We start from the raw sequence: 20570 nt of genomic DNA, 5'->3' as shown, positions 1-20570 counted from the left end.
AGGTCATGAAGAAGCTGTATACTCAAGATCTGTCACCTTCTGTAAGACATACAGAAATAAATCTCAAACTGACCTGTGTAGTTCCACCCTGCTTGCTAGTTTTCATAATGCTGTAAGATACTATGCAGGTTAATGGATAGAACAGATATTGATGGTCTTATCCATCTCTGGACCCTGCATGCTACCATAATAGCCTGCCAGTAAAAATGAGTCCACTGGTATAATGGTGGCAAAACTATTATGGAGTAACTACATACTCTCTGATTAGATTTAGGCATGATACACAGGAGAGAATTCCATGTCTGGTACTGTAATTCTGGTCAAAAGATCACAGCTTGGGGAGGTCATATTCTCTAACATACAATCTGCTAGTGTTGTTTAGCTAAATGGCTATGCTTTCAAAATGTTTTCTAAATACATATGTTTATAGTCATAGATTTGGGCTGCTCTCAACCTTTGTCAGAAAAGAGTCCTTATTGCACTAGTCAGTCAATGCAGTGACACATAAACTGGTCATAAGTTGAGTGCTCAAGGTTAAATTTACATCTTTAACCAACCTCACTGCTCCCACCCATACCTTCTTGTCAAGACTCAGAAACACAGCAAAAGAGGAGGTGAAAAGAATGTAAGAGCTGGAATATGGGCTATGACATGCCAGTGAAGTTATGAATTCAGAGCAGCTGTGGCTATTTTCATATGACCTACACAAGATCAAAACTGCACAGTCAATACTCTGGAATAGTTTATGGAGGTGCTCTACAGGCCCCACCTCTTACTGAGGAGCTATTGGCAGTTGGTAGCTGCTAGAGGAGGGAGAACCATTCTTTTTGAGGATGTGGACACTGGTAGGTTTCCCATGCTCCAGTGCATGTCCCCACACCCGTGCACATATGGGAAGCGCTAATTGGGCTTAATGGGTTATTAAAAAAATATAGAAGACATGAAGTTGATGTGTTGAAGGGCTATAGGAGAAATTGGAGAAAGGGAATAGGGGTGGATATAATCATATTTCATTTTACACATGTATAAAATTCTCAAAGAATGAAATAAATAATAAAGAAAAGAAGTTGAGAACATGACCCTTAACTAATAAATATGCAAATAAATATCTGCTGTCTTGCCTGTCTGAGCTGTTGCTGAGTTCAATTTGCATGTACTTCTTGAACAAGAAGTTTTGTTTATATTCTCCTTAGTTTTGTTTTGCAAAATCTAAAAGTATTAGACTTTAGTTATCTTAATAATGTACCTTAACCCTGCTTCCCTGGTCTCTGTGTCCATCAGATGAAAATCTACCAGACTAGTTCTTCAGGCACATATTCACAAATGCCTTACTTGTAGAGATGGTCACTTTTATCTGCTATTCATGAATTATCATCTTTATTTTAAGTTGTGGAGATTTTTTACATACCTGAGTACCTAATACTCACATGTGAAATAACACATCATATTTTAGAAGAAAAATTTGTGAGATTTAAAATATATTTTAAGTAGTTTTAGGAATATGCAATCCCCAATATAAAATTTTTTTTACTTTTTAATAAATTTAAAATAGTTAGGATATTATTTATTAGCTGCCTTTTAACACCCTGTGCCTCCAATCTACTGTCTTCTATTGCTAGGTTGTATAAAAAATAGTAAACATTATGATGGGGTATTTGACATAGCAGTGAAAGAGGAAAGTTAGATTGAATACAGGTTGGAAATAACAGCCTTTAAGCCACATGATAGAAATCCATTTTTTTCTTTTGCATCATAGTTACAACTTTCAAGATGTTCTTGAAAGATTCTATTGCATTATTAAAGGTATACTTAAAATTTTCTTATCCCTAGAAAAAAATAAAAAAAAATAAAAACTTTTAAATAAATATTTCTTCAGTATATTAGTTAATAGAAACTAAAATTTCTCAGGTGGAAAAAACCACAATAGTTCCAGAACAAGAAATGTTCATGCTCAATGTATTTTTCACAATAATTAATGAGATTTTTTTCTATCTTCTAGCAATTACATTAGATTCTTTTGGTTCAGTCTGAAGAAATAATTCTGGGGTATTAATTGAGAGGATACATTAATTAATAAGTTATACAAATTAACAATTTAATTTAAATTATTGTAAGCTCTAAGAAGTGCGGAGAATGAAGAGAATATACTAATGAGACAATCTACTAGAGGGAGCCATTGGGGTATAGTAATAAGAAGCTAATGTGTTTTCAATGGCCTAAAATATTTTTCAGAAGTTTGTAAAAATCAGTCAAGATCTGATGAGCATCCAGCTTTTAGAATGTGGTTAGTCCCCTCTGATATTTAGTAAAGAGGAAATCTCAAACTAAAAACTTACTGTGTAATAAGCAAAAGACCCTATCACTTTAATTCTCACTGTGTCTGAATTAAACAGTGATGACTCCTCGAGGTGGGTTTGTAGATAAAATAGCACATTTTGTCAATATTAATTTCCAAATGTTAGGTTGCTATGATTTTGTAAGCAAATATTTGGTTAGACAGAGACATGACTGGATACACATGGGCCGAGAGATACAGGACCAGCACAGGACTGTGTCTGTGAGCCCAACAGTTAGTTTCCAGGGCACCATGGAGGGTCCTGTCCCTGCCGCAGGGAGAGGGGGCATGATAATGCAAAGCACACTGTTATGCTAAAACCACCTGTGCCAGAAACTCGGGCCAAGGGTGATCTGCTTCCCTTCTACTGGATCGCTGCACACCCAGGAGTCTGCTTTTACAGACCTGAACTGGAGTTGCAACCTGTACCTCCCCCCCCCCCCCCCCCCCCCCCCCCCCCCCCCCCCCCCCCCCCCCCCGATGACTTCAGTCTATTACAGGAATCATCATGGGTCAGGACAAAATTCAAACTCATTCCACTAAAAGGGGTGCTGACTGGTGTGATAATATGTACTTTATCATTTCACTTAGCCTTTTACTTCTCCTTTTATTTTCAAGTATCATCACTCCTGTGTGATATGCCTTAATGCCCTTGCTTTAGCTTTTATATTTGATGGTTATGTCTTAAGACTGTTCTTCATGTTTCTGTACCCATTTTTTCTACACTCCTTACTCTTCTGTTGGAGAACTCCTGCAATTAAGGTTGCAGTCTACCATGTCCAGACAGCTCTCCGAGCTCGGTGCAAAATGGAGGACTTCCTTTCTTAGCGGGTCTTCCTCTTCTCCACTAACCTTGTTTGGAGAGTGTCTCTAAGCTAGACCTTATTTGGAGGATGACCCTGCACAGAGCTCCCTGCAAACGCTGTATGACTCAACATACAAGACCTGCTCTTTCCTCCCATCCACATGATAATCAGGTGCTGTGTCATGGCCAATCAGCCCTACACTCCCAGAACCCTAAGAACCCTTATATACCTTACCCCTGGAATGATAAAATGAGCTGTCTCTCTGAAGTTCTTTCCATCATGCTCACGGCCTTCCAAACCCTGCTTGCAGCTTCTGCTCTTTTCGCCCTGATGGTGGTCAATGAGGAAAAGGAGACCCACATCTTCTTCTTATGTACAAGTCATCTATTTTCTGACTTGCCTAACTTCATCTCCTTCCTTTCTCTTTTCCCTACCCCCTTTTATTTTTACTACCGACATCTAACATTTCGTGATTTCCTTAATCTTTCAACACCACACACCGCAATAACATCCAACATGATCATTTTATCTCTTTTTTGTCATCCATTTTTTAATAACCAAAGGCTAGCTCTCATCCTTATAATTTCCCTTCCATTCTTAACTTAAATAATAATGAATACTGTTACCCAAAATTTGAGAGAATCCAGCAAGAGTTATTATATAATATTATGGAAAAGTAGTTCTCTCTTGGACTTAATGATCTCTTAATAAAAGAATTTAAGAAAGGACTTAAATGGAAGCGTACAGATAATGTGTTAGTGTCTGAAAGAAAAACCATATGTAGCATGAATCTTAAAAGTTCTTATTAATAAAATCAAACCTGAAGCCAGTTATTGGGGTGAACAACACTGGATGATCAGAGAGAGAGAACAAGCCACAGCTAACCTTACCTGGCCAACTTCTCAGCTGATCTTGTTTCCTCAGACTGGAAGCTTCTGTGTCCTCATATCCGAATGGCTCTCAGCTGAACTGTGCTCGAAACCTAAAAGCTTAACCAGCCAAATGCTTAACCAGCCAAATGCTTAACCAGCCAAATGCTTCTAGTTTCTGGTCCTCACACCTTATAAACCTTTCTGCTTTCTACCACCACTCCCTGGGATTAAAGGCTGCTTTCTGGGATTAAAGGCGTGAGTCACCATGCCTGGCTGTTTCCAATGCGGCCTTGAACTCACAGAGATCCAGAGGGATTTCTGTCTCTGGAATGTTAGGATTAAAGGCGTGAGTGCCACCATTTTCTAGCCTCTGTATCTAGTGGTTGTCTGTTCTCTGACCCCAGATAAGTTTATTAAGGTACACAATATTTTGGGGAACACAATACCACCACAACCATAGGTCTGGCAAGTTGTAAATCTAGGCAGCTGCTCAAAAGAAGAGAGAGAAGAAGACAAGAAGAAATACATGCCATTTCAGTAAGCTGGCACAGAGGTCAGAAACATGATGGACAAGTAGCTATAGCGCAGTGTGTGAGTGTTAGAGGAAGAGTAAGTGAGCCCAAAGTACCAGAAGGAGCATTTGTAGTCTCTGGCCAGGAAAATAAATAAATAATAAATCATAGTTAAATAAACATGTACACATGTGTGCATACATGTACACACACAGGGAGGAAGAGAGGGAGAGAGAGGAAGGAGGAGGAGGAGGAGAAGAAAGAAAGAAAGAAAGAAAGAAAGAAAGAAAGAAAGAAAGAAAGAAAGAAAGAAAGAAAGAAAGAAAGAAAGAAAGAAAGAAGCACCTCTCTGGGGCATTACTCCAAAAGACAGACCAACCCAGCAGAATCTCATGACGAATTATAAGGACTGTGCTGAGAGGGTTGGAATTCTTGGAAGGAAAAATATATTATCTCATTAAAGATTAATTATTCTTCCCACTGTTTTAGCATAACTTAAGGTACACCTACCTTCCTAGGGATGATTCTGCCTTTCTGAGAGGTAGTGGCTTAACCATGTCTTTGACCTTCTTAACAGGAATGTTAGGTCTCTATCTATGCCAGAGATTTCACCCACTTGACCAAAAGAAAAAAGTTTTCTCATACTGGGCATTAACAGATGTAATATCAACATCTTTGTGACTATTCTACTGTCCTTGTTCTTCTATGTTCCCCCTTCCAGGTACTAAAGTTAAAGGGACCATTTTAACTGGATATTAAATATTTAAACACTAAGACTGTCCAGCAGATGTGATGTGCAGCCAAGTCTGTTCTCAGCAATGTGTTGACAGTTGCACCAGGCACTCTTGGCATGTGGACTGAAGGTTTGACTGCTGAATTTCTCCAGTCCATGGGGGTAAAAGAGTCCTGCAGGGCTACTACAAAATACTTTACTTTCATGAGGACCTAAAATCATTTAAAGACACAGTCCACATTTATATATGCAAATGCAATTATCAGAAAAACTCAAAATTATGATATAATTATAAGATATCTGTAGGGCAGGTGATATTAAGGAGAATAAGATTTATCTTCATCTTTTTAAAAAAATTTTTTCGTGTTTTTTTTTTTTTTTTTAAGACAGAGTTTCTCTGTGTAGCCCTGGCTGTCCTGGAACTTGATCTGTAGACCAGGCTGGCCTTTAACTTACAGAGACTCAACTACCTCTGCCTCCTGAGTGCTGGGATTAAAGGTGTGCACCATCACTGCCCGGCTTGTCTTCATCTTTTACTGTCAGAACCTTAGCATATATTTACTATAGTTAATTAACTGAGCAATAGATCTGTAGATTTTTAGGGGAAAATGTAAGTTCAAAACTTTTCAATATCATGAATATGTGAAATGCATTAAACAATGCCATAGGAAAACAAACTAAAAAAACAACAACAACAACAAATAAGTCAAAAGAACTTCATATGAGATGAGGGAAAATTTTAGATGACATTTATTACTCTGTCAGTTTATCATGTCCATATTTACCTGCTCAAAGAAGTTACTATAACTATTTTCTGTATTCCTTAGGATATTGTGGTTTGTTTTATAATCTATTTCTAAAGAATGGGCCAAATAAATCAAACATATTTTTTTCTATCTTCACAAAGCTGAGAAGAATAATTATTTTTCAATGCAAAGAAAACATATAGTGTTTATAGCAGATGTTTGAATGCAACGATTCCTAGAAATAAGCAAAGGCAGTAATTATTGATTTTATGAGGCTCTACCTGGCTAATTTCTTCCCTTGCATTTCCATTTTCATGGCTTTTTCTAAATTTCTTCCCTTAGTATCAGACATATACACTGGATTTGATGCTAAAACTCTTGAGCATTTAGGAGGCTGCCTTTAGTTGTGACCTGGTATTGGACAGTGCTGTGGGATGTCGTTCTTTATGCTGTGAATATGTGTTTCTCTGATTGGTTGGTAAATAAAATGCTAATTGGCCAGTAGCCAGATAGGAAGTATAGCCAGGGCAAGCAGATGAGTAGAATTCTGAGAAGAGGAAGGCTGAGTCAGGAGTTGCCATCCAGACACAGAGGAAGCAAGGTGACAAGGCAGAACTGAGAATAGGTACCAAGCCACGTGGCTAAACATAGATGAGAATTATGGGTTAAATTAAGTGTAAAAGCTAGTCAGTAATAAGCCTGAGTTAATGGCCAAGCAGTTATAATTAATAGAAGCCTCTGGGTGATTATTTTATACAAGACTACAAGACTGTAGGTGAGAGATTTGTCCCAACCATGGGCCAGGCAGGACACAGGAAACCTTCCAACTACAGGACAGTCTGCAGCAAATCCAAGAGGCAGTTGACACAGGTCTCCCAGTATGAAGGAAAGAGTATTCAGAGCAGGAAGTACATATCCAAGGGTTAGAACAATTTCTGCCAAAGTACCCTTGAAATTGATGACTTCTAGGCAGAGTTAATAAGAGTTTTTATTGACAGTGTACCTGTGGAGCCCCTGAATGCCCTGCTTATGCTCATGTCCAGTTCAATTATTGGTACAGCTGTTCTTGCTGTCTTCCCATTGGTGACTGGTGTGATGATTTTCATAAGTGATGACAAGAATAGCTCATGTGGTTTCTAAAAATCTTTTTTTGTTGTTGTTTTTGTTTTTTGAGACAGGGTTTCTCTGTATAGCTTTGCGCCTTTCGTGGAACCTCACTCTGTAGACCAGGCTGGCCTCGAACTCACAGAGATCCACCTGCCTCTGCCTTCCGAGTGCTGGGATTAAAGGTGGTTTCTAAAAATCTTAACACCACACAATGTAAACCTAAATAGGGAAACTAGACAGGAGTTTATTGATTTTTTTTTCAAGTAAAAATGATAAATGTGGAACTTCTGTTGCTGGCCTTGCCTCTTTCTTTCTGTGCCTATCACTCCAGCCAACATGGTGAATGTTCCTAAGACCTGCCAGACTTTCTTCAAGAAATGTGGCAAGCACCACCCCCACAAAGTGACACAGTACAAAAAGGGTAAGGATTCTTTGCCCAGGGAAAGCGGCGCTATGACAGGAAACAGAGCAGTTATGGTGGGCAGACTAAGCCTATTTTCAGCAAAAAGGATAAAACTACAAAGAAGATTGTCCTGAGACTTGAGTGTGTTGAGCCCAACTGCAGATTGAAGAGGATGCTGGCTATTAAGAGATACAAGCACTTTGAACTGAAAGGTGATAAGAAGAGAAAGGGCAAGGTGACCCAGTTCTAAGCTGATCTTGTTATAAAGACAATAAAATCATGAGCTTGTACTCACCTCTTAAAAGATTATAAATGTGTAGAAATCACTGTTTTCTATTTCAGTAGTGCATATATTTGGACATGTAATTTAGAGTCCATTATAGTTCAGTAGGTAAAAGCCCTTGCTGTACAAGCTTGGCAACCTGAGCACATGTCCTGAATCAAGAAGTGGAAGAAGAGAACTGACTTTAACATGTTATTCTCTGACCTACACAACCTCTGTCCCACACGCATACACACATCATATACACATATAGACACGCAATAATAATAATAAATATTCATTTCAATTTTAATGCGTAATTTCTCTCCCTGTTCATGTTTTTCTACCACATTATTTATATAGAGGTCTTATACTTTTCAAAAATGATTTTTACTGTGTCATGGGCTAGATCGCAAACCCTAAAAAGATACAGAGCAGTTTTTCTAGTTCCATTGCATTTTATTGAGTATGATTCTTTACACTATGTGAATCGAGGGGAAATTTTACAGTGTTACCACTAGATGGTGGTAAAGATCAAAAGATGGATGAACCCAGAGTCAAAGTCTTCCAACAGAAGTAATCAATCATTTTGAAATAAATTACAAACTTGTCCATCAGAAACCAATATAAGTAGCATATTGCCTTCTTATATGGCTAGAAATTTTCTAAAAATATGTACTGTCCTAATGTCAGTGTTTAAAAGTAGATTAGCTGAAAAACAGATCATGGAAATGTTGCTGCCAAGGTGCTAAAGTGCAAAACCTAAGGAGCCACCTGCTTACTTGTATTTGTGTTTTCATAAGCCCTCTAAAAGGATTCTAAGCATTTTGCACCATGAGGGAATCACATCTAATACAGCACAGCTCAATGCTGCCCTCGGTCAGCACATGATTGCTAACAAACAAACGTGGTGGGGTTTCTTTACTTTTTCTTTCCGGCACTTCCATCCATCTTCCTCTAACACACGAATAGAATAAACAACATTAGGATGTTTTGTAATGATTCTAATAGATATCTACAATTAAATATATTTAGTAGTGTATTTTGGAAATTTTAAATAATGCCCCAGTTGTTCACTTTTTGGTTGGCATTTTATTCTAGAGAGGTTAGTGCTGCTCTCAAATGTATGTGATAATCTAGGGAACTTTAGCCACTGTCTCAGCACTCCAGGCAGCTCCACAGACTTTCACCAGAACTTCTTGAGGATCCCGTAGTACTTGGGCAAACATGTTTACTGACTGGGAAGAATCGTGGAACTGGGACAGCTCAGCATACAGCTCTTAGCCTGTTTTTAATCCTTGCCCACCTAGATAGTCAACTGATAATTTACCTATTACCTAAATCGTATTGTTTTAATTTTTATTTTATGTATGAGTGTTTTGTCTGCATGTAGGTATGTGCAACCTGTGCATATAGTTCATGTGGAGGCCAGAAAAGGGCATTAGAGTCACTGGAACTGGACTTAAAGATTGGTCTAGGCTTCCATGTGGGTACTGGAAATGAAACCCCGGTCTTCTTCAAGAACAGCAAATACCTTCAGAGGCACTTCTCCAACCTTTTACTTAAAATAGCTTTCTCTTGTGTCCAATGCTGTGCATACAGACTAGACTAGACACTATTTCTGATGTTACGTATTTTTGAACTTGGAAAAATCTTGAATCTTTAAGTGAAGACAGAAAAGAACCAATAAAGAGATACAAAGTATAGATGGTCATAATGGTCTGGGAAGTGCTGTGTTCCACTGAATCCATCAAATAACAATGGAGAAAGAAGAAATAATGGGCAACTTGACTACATCCAGAATTAACTAAAACTCAAGCAGCTGGGTACGGCTCTGAAGGATTTTCTAGCCTGGATCATTCTGCAGGCAGCCCCACGCTGATCTTAGCCACACCTGCTGGTGAGGTCTACATAAAAGGACATGGAAAAAGGAAGCCTTTGCTTTTTGCCTTCTTGTCCTCACTCTCACTAGCAAGTTCATCTACCCTGTTCCAGAGGCATTACTTTGCTTCACTGGTGCTAGAATCTACTTCTTCAGGATGCCATTGTACTGCCAGTAGTTCTCTCGGATGTCTCTGGGACTTTAGCAGCAGAATGGGACAGCCAGAGCCTTGGCTTTCCCTTCAGGAGACAGTCATTGCTGGACTACTTGGACCATAGCCTGTAAACCACTGTAGTCAATTCCCTTTATAGTAAATTCATATATTTACTATATCATCATCAAAATGTATATATGTATATGTGTATGAAATTAGTTCTCTTCCTCCTGCCTAATACAGTTGGCTACCTTTCTTATCCATCCCAGCACACCTACAGTGAGCTGGACCCTCCAACACTAATTCAATCTGATCTGGCCCATTCTTCAGAGGAGGTTCCTCCTTCTAACTAACCAGCACATGTGGCAAACATTTGCTTCCTTTGTCATTGCAAATTATTCTGTGACTTCAGTGTACTCTCCCAGTGCAGAAAAGGCAGTTATTTTCCTCCAGTCTCCCTTCCTTTCTTTTCTCCCTCCCTCTCTTCTCCCCACGCCCTTGCGCTTTTTCCTTCCATGTACTGTGCCTCATCTTTTCTTGCCTTGCCCTCCCTCCTTCATGATCTTTTTTCTTTACTTTCATTTGAAAATAAGCATAAACTAGAGCTTTTCTATGAACGTGTAGATAAGCTTCGTGCACACTTCTTTGATAGTTTCTTAGATTTTATTAGATTTGGAAAGACCAAAATAGAGCTCAAAATTCAGACATCTGAAAGCAACATATGTAGATGTTAAACATACCATATCCGTGGCATGATGGTATTTAAAAAAACAAGAGTTGAAACATTTGAAATCAATTAGCTGGTTTATATACTGCCAACACAAATGTTTCAATGGTCACGATCTCCACAAAAGTGCTACCACACTCATTGTTTCCAGAAAGAGAAAAGAGCCTATAATTATATTTCCAGTGCACTTCCCCAAACACTCTTTTTCCAGAAGGATAGTTTGGTTAATGACTCAGCCTGGGGCTATGCCTGAGTTTGTGTAGACTTCTCTTTGGGGCCTCAAACATGTGCAATTCTTTTTCTGTCTCTGTGTATGTGTGTGTTGGGTTTTTTTTATTCAATCACACAACTTAATTAAGCTGGAATCACTGCTAATTGCATAAAAGCTACATGTTTATGCCAAAATCTATGAAATTCATATGGAATTTTTGTCACGCAAATAAGAAACAAATGTTATGCCCGATATAATAAGAAAATAAGCTGCTATGTGAGTGACGAAGGCTGGAGAGAGGGAAGCCACATTCCCTCTCTCATTCCAGTTGTTAAAGTGGTTTATGCTGTGCTGGGGCCACTTGCATGCTAGACAACAAACACCTCCTCTCTGCAATCCCCTCTGTCTTCCTCCAGGTGGACACTGGTGTGTCTCAGAGCTCTAACCATGCCCAGGTCCTACAAATTCTTCTGTTCATTCACACTGTTGGGTCCCTCATTTTTCTTACTTAGAGTTTCTATCACTGTCAAGAAACACCATGGCCACAGCAATTCTTAGAAAGGGAAACATTTAACTGAGTGGCTTACAGTGTCAGAGGCTTAGTCCATTATCATGGCGGGACATGGTGGCATGCAGGCAGACATGGTGCTGGAGGAGCTGAGAGTGGAGAAGGAGCTACTTCTTGACCCCACAGGCAACAGGAAGTGATCTGTGACACCGGGAGTGACTTGAGCATATATAAGACCTCAAAGCCTGCCTCCACAGTGACACACTTCCTCCGACAAGGCCATACCTACTCCTACAAAACCACACCTCCTAATAGTGCCACTCCCTTTAAGGGGGCGTTTTCTTTCAAACCACCACATTCATCATCTATCTTGCTGGCATCGCTGGGCATAGCCAGCATCTTCCTTTTCTTCTCTAGTACCATATCTACTTACAGCTCTGAATTCAACATCATTGGCAACAGCAGTACCTCAGTAATTCTGGCTATGTAGAAACATTCAAGCATTTTGCTACTCTTTCTTTCTCTTATATTTAATATTTCCATTTTCTTCTGTTATTTTTCACGTTCTTCCTGCTCATACATTGTCTTCATTTGTATTCCACATCGTCAGAAAAAAAAGGACAGCTGCTGGGTAATCATTACGCTGCTATAAAAACTAGAACTATTAGATTTGACAATCTGCAGAAGTAAGAACAAAGGTCATATAACCCATAGCATTTTACTAAATATGAAAATTGGCATCACATTTGTCTTCCTAGGAATAGGAAATGATGTGAGGTTCTCATATTATAAGCTGTGTTATGCATTATCATATTAAAGGACAATGTATTGCTTAAGAATGTGACATCGCCCCAGGCAGTGGCAGCTGTATGTTATAATATTTACTGAGGGTTTTCTAGATTCTGGATGCTGATATTCTCATTTATTTATTTTTTTATTCATAATCACCATTGTCCTCATATCACACTAAAACATGGACAGTGAGTGGTTGGGTTGGGGCCTCGTCAATGAGAAGAGGCCTCAGTGTGAATCAAATTTCCAAACTGACTGGAGTGCATTTGTGAAGAAGTTCTCCTTAGAGCCAGTTTTCAGATCTAGAAAGTAGTCAGGATGGTAAATGCAAGAAGGCACATTGTTTTCCTGCCAAGACCAATGAAAAGATTTGGAAAGGAGGACCCTTTGGCCACTGAGCCAACAACCCTAATACACAGTGCTGTACATAGGGAAGGACCATTTCCATTTGACTGGTTGCATTTGCGGCTTCCCTGCACTATTCCTAGCCCTGTCTTTCTGGCCCAGACTGTAGCAGGTACATAGGACAGGATAAAATTTCCTTCTTGGACAATTCACCATTTTCAAGCTAATTCAGTCTGGAGCCAAGTTTAATCATTCCAGGGTCTGTGCTATCTACAACAAAGTGGATATATAAGAACTGACCAATTATATTGGTTGACCCATTATTACAAAGTATTTGATCATTTCAAAACATAGATTTTTTTCTTCCTTTTCTCTTTCTTAGTTTAATATAAGGTATTCTTTTCACTTTCTTGCTAAGTATCAGTCACTTGAGCACCACTACATGCAACCTTTACAGAATTCGAAACAATCACAAACACATTGTTTTACTAATGGACACTGTAGCTTAGAAAAGAAAATTGCTACCTATAGGCAGCTGCTGTGATTTTTAAATGAGAGTGTTCCACCCCACCCAAACCCCCATAGACTTCTATATTTGAAAGCTTGGTCCTTAGCTATTGGAACTGTAGTGGGAAGGATCAGGAGGTATGGCCTTGTTGGAAGAGAGGTGTCACTGGGAGTGGCCTTTGAAGTTTCAAAAGCCCACTCCAGACCCAATCTCACCCTCTGCTTCCTGCTCAATGGATCAAATGTAAGCTCTTCACTGCTGCTTTAGCCTCAGACCTGCCTGCCTGCTCCCCACCATGATGGTCATGGACTCCCCCTCTGAAACTGTAAACAAACTCCCAACTAAATTCTTTCTTTTCTAAGTTGTGTTGGTCATGCTGTCTCTTCACAGCAACAGAACAGTAACTAAAGCAGTAACTAAACTAATAAGTAGTAGAGATTTAACTGGAGTACAGTGCCAGTGCCACCGTTGTGTGACTTCCTGGGAAGATGTGAATAAATGTCCATTATCCCAGATAAGACAATGATGACAAAGAAGGACGACCCTCAAGTCTAGCTTAGTCAACCTGTAAATTTACTGGGGTCACTTAAAAGGGCATGAGTGATTTAAGGGGAGACATATCATGAGCAAAGGTGGCCACTCTCAAAAGCTACATCCCTAGAGCGCCCTGATCAGGAAACTTACCTAGCAGGACTGGATCTCCTTCTCAACAATTTTTCACTGTTTTTCTAACCTTGAGGAGGGGACTTGTGACTCTTGTAAGTATCAAGCACTTCCTGAACTTGTTAGTTTGGTTTACTTCTTGGTCTTGTCTGTGTTGTCTACTGTCTGAGTCTTTACGAGCTTCCCTCCTTCCTCTCTTCAAGAGGGAAAATTTTCAATTTGAAGGAGAAAGCTTCTGCTCAATGCCCCATCCCCAGGTCCCATAATACTAAACTCTTAACAAGTATTAAAAGTCTCTTTTCTTCTCCATCTTCATGGATGGTTGTAGAGAAATACATGATGATTAATCTTCAGGCAGCTTTCACATACCTCTGATCTATAAGGTATTATATATCAAACATAAAATCCCAACTCTGACACCAATTATAGTTTCAAGGTATCCAGTGACATGAGTTATAAGTGAGAACATAAAGCTAATTGTTTTTCTAATTCTAATTCTATAATGGATAGTCTATTTTGGGTGGTAGATAAGTGCATCCAATATATTTAGTACTGAAAGAGTAAGATTTAATGTGAAGTTTCATAGTTTCCACTTCAAATGGGAGTTCTAACTATAAATAAATCATTAAGTTGCGTAGACTTTGGGTCTGGTTAATTTTAGCATGTGGTGGTTTTATTTATTTGCAAGTATTTTATAGTAAGGATTATACATTTTTCTTAACTTTCTTTTTACTTATTCTTTGTGTCTCTCACATCATGGGTCTTGATCCAAATCATTTTCCTGTCCCTTTGTATCCACTCTCTGTCCTTGCAACTTCCACCTCAAAAATAAAATAAAATTTAAGAGAGAAAAAGAAGAAAAAAAAAAAAAAACAGGAGAAAATCAATCTCGTCATGGAAACTATAGTGTGACTCAGTGAGTCACACAGTAAACTCTTTTATCCATATATCTTTACTTGCAAGTGTTCATTGCAAAGAGTCTATTGGTCTGGTTCGAGGCCTCTGGTTATTATTACACTAATTGATGCTGGGCCCTCACTAAGAGTCTTCTTGGATATACTGTTGCTGCCCTGTGTAGTGAAGGTCCTGCAGCTTTGGGTCTACAGGATTAGTCTCTTCATGTGCTCCAGCAGACCATAGATGGATTGGATGTCGGGGGCGGGCCAATTTGTAACCCTAGTTCTGGGCCTGTGTAGTTGCAGGGTTGGTCAGCCTGCCCGCTCTCCCCTGTTCTCGGGGTGAGCTCTCCAGAATTGCTCTGATTAGTTTACCCCTTGCAGCAAAGAGCAAGAGACAGAGCCAGTTCTCCTGCTTCAGGGTCTGCTCTCCCACAACTGCATCATCAGGGTCAGCTCTACTATGTTGCCCAGCAGAGGTGCAGGGGCCACTCTCCCTAGAGTGCTGCAGCTGGTGAGGAGCAGGGCCATCTCTCCCACCTGCCACAGGCAGTGAGGGGCAGTGGGGCATAGAAAAGGGCCAGATCTTCCACTCTCACATTCTCGGAGCAGGTTCACAGGCACCTCTATCAATAGGGTAAGCTCTGCTCTGCTGCCCAGGGGAGGTACAGGGCTCACTTTCCCGAGTGCTGCAGCTGGTAAGGGGGAGGATCAACTCCCTTGCCACCACAGGTCGCAGGGGAAAGGGGAGGAGGGCATCCTTCCCCTGTCCATGCCTCCGCATAACATGGGACAGCTCTCCCATGCTCACATCCTCAAGGGCCAGTTCACCTGCACCTCCACCAACAAGGTCAGATCTACAGTGCTGCCCAGGTGAGGACCACAGCCTGCTTTCCTGATGCTGTAGCTGGTAAGGGGAAGGGTCGCAGGTGATGAGGGACAAGGGGTAAGGGGACATCTCTCCCCTGACCACGCCTCTACCTAACAGACGAGTCGTGGGGACCGCTCTCCCATGCTCACAACTTCCAGGCTAGCTCACCCATACCACGGCCAATAGGGTCGGCTCTACTGCGTTGCCCAGGTGAGGCGCAGGGGCCATTCTCTTGCTCTGTTAACCTCAGGATAAGCTTTCCCACTAGCCTCAGGTGTGTGTGTGGAGGGGTGTGAGATGTCTCTCCCCACCCATGCTGCCATATGGCAGATGAGGGGCGGGGCCAGATCTCTCATGCTCCCAATCTCAGGCCTGCCCATCCCACGCCTGTCAACAGGGTCATTTCTGCTGTGTTGCCCAGACGAGGTTCAGGGCAAGCTTTCCCAAGTGTTGCAGCTGGTAAAGAGGCAAGTTAGCTCCCTTTGCCAGCTGGGGACAAAACGTAAGGGGAGGAGGCCACCTTTCCCTCGCCCCCACCACTACACCACAGATGAGCAAGGCAGTACCAGCTATGCCCCTCTCACTTCCTCAGGGCTGGCTCATTCATACCCCTGTCTATAGGATCAAACTCTACTGTGGTGCCCAGGAGCGGCACAGGGCCTGTTCTCCAGAGTGCTGCAGCTGGTGAGGGGCAAGTGTGTGGTTCCCCACCCACTACAGGCGGTGAGGGGAGAGAGGAGGCATCTTTCCCTCACCGCGTGGCAGATGTGACCTGCTTTCCCATTCTCATGCCCTCAGGGCCAATCCGCCTATGCCCTTGCGACCAGGGTCGGTTCTATTGTACAGCCCAAGAAAAGTGTAGGATCCTCTCTCCTGGGTGCTTCAGCCAATGAGGGGCAGGACCAATTCTCCCTGGGGTTGCAACCAGTGAGATGCAGGAGCAACTCTGTTCAGTCCTATCCTGTCAGCCTGAGTGGTATCAGGAGCCCTGGATGCCAACACAAAAGGTAGCTGCATCAGAGCCATGAACCCAGACATGGGCCCCAGCAGCAGCCCAGGCCAAGACATCACCATGGCCCTTGGTGGCAATCAAGTCACCCACCCAAGTCAGCCCACTCCACACCACATCTCTTTTGCCCCTTCAGATATACCTCTGTCCACAGGAGTAGCCTGTCTCCCTACTAACTATTAAATTTGGATGGGACAGGGGTGGTTTGAAAGGACATTGAGACAGATAATTGGGGTCTAAGGAACTTTTTGGAAGAGTTTATTGTCTGCCATGGGCAGACAGAGAGGCAACAGTATGGTGAGGACTTAGAGAAGAATACAGGCCCAGTGCCACAGACAGACAGCATGATGGGTCCCTGAAGACAATCCTAGCCTACATGGTAGAAAGGGAGCCTCTCCTCTTTTCAAATATTATTTTATTTTATTTTTAATATTTTTAAGAATTTCATATGCAATTATGCATTTACATCATTTCCTCCACCCCAACTCTTCATGTGTCTCCCCCACTCCCTAGCAAATTCATGACCTCTATTTCTATATTCATTGTCCATTGTCACATATATATGATTTATATATCATATATATGTATATATATGTATATATGTATGTACATATATATATTTACAACCTACTGAATCTACTTAGTGCTGCTTGTGTAAATATATACGTATATACATGGAACATTAAATACCAACACCGTGTGTGTGTGTGTGTGTGTGTGTGTGTGTGTGTGTGTGTGTGTGTGTGTTTAAGGCTTACTACTTGGGATTGGATCATCTATCAGGAGATAGTTGTGGAAAGGAGAGATTTTCCATCTCAGCAACCTCTGATTGCCTGTAGACCTTCATCTAGAAGTGGGATCTATGAAATTTCCTACATTTATGTAGTCATGTCAACTAGAGTTATCTTAATGTAGTTCGTAGTTCTTGTTTAGGAACTATATCATGAAGATTTCAGGAGTACTGCTTCTATGTCACACAAAAGACAAAAATCTCAAATCCAGCATCCTGGTCCTGTGTCTTTTTTTTTTTTTTTAATTCAGGCACATAAGGGACCTTTTTTTCAGATTCAACCTGGGCCGCTGCATGGCAAATGTGGCGAAAGGCCACTAGCCCAGGTGTATAGGGAAAACCACAAGCCAGGAATTGGCAACTTGAAATGGGTAGAAGGGGCAAAGTGATTTTTTGAAACTATTGGTCTAGACTTGGAGCACAAAACCACAACCTGCTGAACAGAATTATCTGGACTGCTCAGGAGGATTATCCCAATACCCTTGAACTCTGGACAGTTAGGACTCATGTTTGAGTTCTGTCATTGGTACTTGTGAAGGGGGGAATGTGAGGGCCTAGACTTAACCTTACGGGTTCAGGAATATGCCATGATAACTCAAATGGATACAGAGTATTATCCTCCTGCAGACATCCTGTCTGCTGTTTATATAGGAAAGCTTAACAGGATCCAGATATTCCTGCAGACATCCTGTCTGCTGTTTATACAGGAAAGGTCCTGAGGCTCTTGCACTCTTTCTCCTCCTGTTCTGATGCTCCCTAGAGCCTCAGGTGTACAGTCTGCACTGTAGATGTATCATTTGGACTCTCAGTGGCCACTTACTCTCTGCATGTTGACAAGTGAATTTCTGTAATGGTCACTTGGTAGGCTGTAAGTCCATTTGGTTCATAAGTTAGCTCATAAAATAATACGCATCATTGTGGTTTTTTCACATTTCTTACTGTCACTTGTTCCCCTGTCTTCCCTCTCCTTCTGTATTACAACCCTCCCCCTCCCCAGTTAAAGTCCCCCAATTTTTACTATTTCTACCTTCACAACACCTGTTTTCTATACCCGCCCCCCTTTCTAGAGCTCCTCCTCCACTTCCTCCTTCTTCTCCATGGGGTCTTTTTACTTTGTGATTTCAGTGTTTACTCCAGGTTATACACTCAAATCTCAAGATTAGGAGCTAAGATCAACAAATGAGAGAGAGCACGCAGCACTTGTTTTTCTAAGTCTTTGTCACCTCATCTGGTGTATTTCTCAATTCTATTCATTTGTCTACAAATGTTATGATATCATTTTTTTTCTTTACATCTGTCTTGTTACTTTTCTATTGCAGTGACTAAACAGCATAACCAAGACAACATGTAAAAGAAAGCATTTAATTTGGGGTTCACAGTTGCAGGGGGTTAGAGTTCATGACCATGAGGGGAGGGGCCATGGCAGCAGGCAGAAAGGCATGGCACTGGATCCAGAGCTGGGAGCTTACAACCACAGGGTAAGCAAAAGGAGATAACTGAGAAGGGAGTGGGCTTTAAAAACATCAAAGCCCACCCCCAGAGACTCACCTCCTCTATCAAGGCTATCCCTCTAGTTCTTCTCAAATAATTCTACCAACTGGTAACCACTTGTTCAAACATAGGAGAGTATGGTGGACTTTCTCATTCAAATAATCACAGCATCAGAAGAGAATTCCATTGTGCTTATGTGCCACATTTTCACTATCCATCCATCAGTTAAGGGCTGTTTAGGTTTTCATTTTCTACCTATTGCGAATAAAGCACCAATGAACACAGCTAAGCAAGTAGTAGGCTGTTGAGTTCTTTGAGTATACACCAGTGAGTGAAATAGCTGAATGATATAATGAGTCTACTTTTAGCTCTTTGAGAATTCCTCATACTGATTTCCACAGGAGTTGGATCAGTTTCAATTTTACCTACAGTGAATTATGGTCACTTTTTTTTGTGCATCCATGACAGCATTTGCTATCATTTTTAATGTTATTTTATTTTGGTCATTATTATTCATGTAAGATGAAATGTCAATACAATTTTTATTTTGATTTGTTTTTATTTCTCTCAAAAAGGAATATCCATTTGTTTTATGAAAACGCATTATATTCTCTTCATATTAACACTGTTAAAAATTGCTAATTATTACAGCAAAAAGTACCATTACTATGAGGAATGTTTTATAATTCTTAGATGTCATGAACAGACAATATTCATATACTTCCAAAGTTGTTTTGATTTGCTTTCCCACTAATATCTAATTATATTAAACACTTTTAAAGATATTTTGTAACCATTTTTATTTCTTCTTTTTATCCCTCCATTCAGATCTGTATTCCAGTTTTTTGTTGGATAATTTTCTTTCTAAATTCTTTCCTTTTGAGTTCTTTGCATATTCTATATATAAATTCTCTACTAGATGTGTATCTGGCAAATATTCTTTCCAGCTTTCTGATCTTCCTTTCCACGTGATTGTTTCATTGGCTATACAAAAGCTTCTTAGCTTCATGAGGTCCCACTTGTCAATGGTTGGCCCTTAATTCCTGAGCAAATGAAGCGCTGAGAACATCCTTTCTGTACCTGCACCTTATAGAGTACAGTCTATCTTTCTAACAGTCTCATTGTGTCAGGCTCCACATGATGCTCTTTCATCCATTTGGAGCTCACTTTTTTTAGTGTAACAGATACAGGTCTAACTCCATTCATTCATATCTGAATAACAAGTTGTGACAGCACTATTTGTTAAAGATTCTGTCTTTCCTGCAGTGTGTATTTTGGGTGCCTTCCTCAAATATCGGGTGTCTGTAATTGTGTGGACTCATAATTAAATGTTCTATTTTGTCTTTCTGAGTCTGGGTTACCTCACTCAGGATGATTTTTTCTAGATCCATCCATTTGTCTGCAAACCTCATGATGTCATTGTTTTTCTCTGCTGAGTAGTATTCCATTGTGTATATGTACCACATTTTGTTTATCCATTCTTCAGTTGAAGGGCATCTAGGTTGTTTCCATGTTCTGGCTATTACAAACAATGCTGATATGAACATAGCTGAACAAGAGCTCTTGTGGTATGATTGAGCATTCCTTGGGTATATGCTCAAGAGTGGTATAGCTGGATCTTGGGGGAGATTGATTCCCAATTTTCTAAGAAAGCGCCATATTGATTTCCAAAGTTGTTGTACAAGCTTGCATTCCCACCAGCAGTGGAGGAGAGTTCCCCTAGCTCCACATCCTCTCCAGCATAAGGTGTCTTCAGTGTTTTTGATCTTAGCCATTCTGACAGGTGTAAGGTGGTATCTCAGAGTTGTTTTGATTTGCATTTCCCTGATAATTAGGAATGTTGAGCAGTTCCTTAAATGTCTTTCAGCCATTTGAGTTTCCTCTGTTGAGAATTCTCTGTTTAGTTCTATAGCCCATTTCTTAATTGGACTGTTGGGCATTTTGATG

The 20570-nt window shown here is 40.5% G+C and overlaps 1 pseudogene; it reads left to right on the top strand.

Moving 5' to 3' along the window:
* The first annotated feature begins 7447 nt into the window (after positions 1 to 7447).
* Positions 7448 to 7764, top strand: LOC128125298 (60S ribosomal protein L36a-like; annotated as a pseudogene).
* The last annotated feature ends 12806 nt before the right edge of the window (positions 7765 to 20570 follow it).

The sequence above is a fragment of the Peromyscus californicus genome, unplaced genomic scaffold (genome assembly GCF_007827085.1).
Source record: "Peromyscus californicus insignis strain IS unplaced genomic scaffold, ASM782708v3 Scaffold_4__1_contigs__length_199733344, whole genome shotgun sequence".
Classification (NCBI taxonomy): Eukaryota; Metazoa; Chordata; class Mammalia; order Rodentia; family Cricetidae; genus Peromyscus; species Peromyscus californicus.
This window is presented reverse-complemented; position numbering and strand designations above follow the sequence as displayed.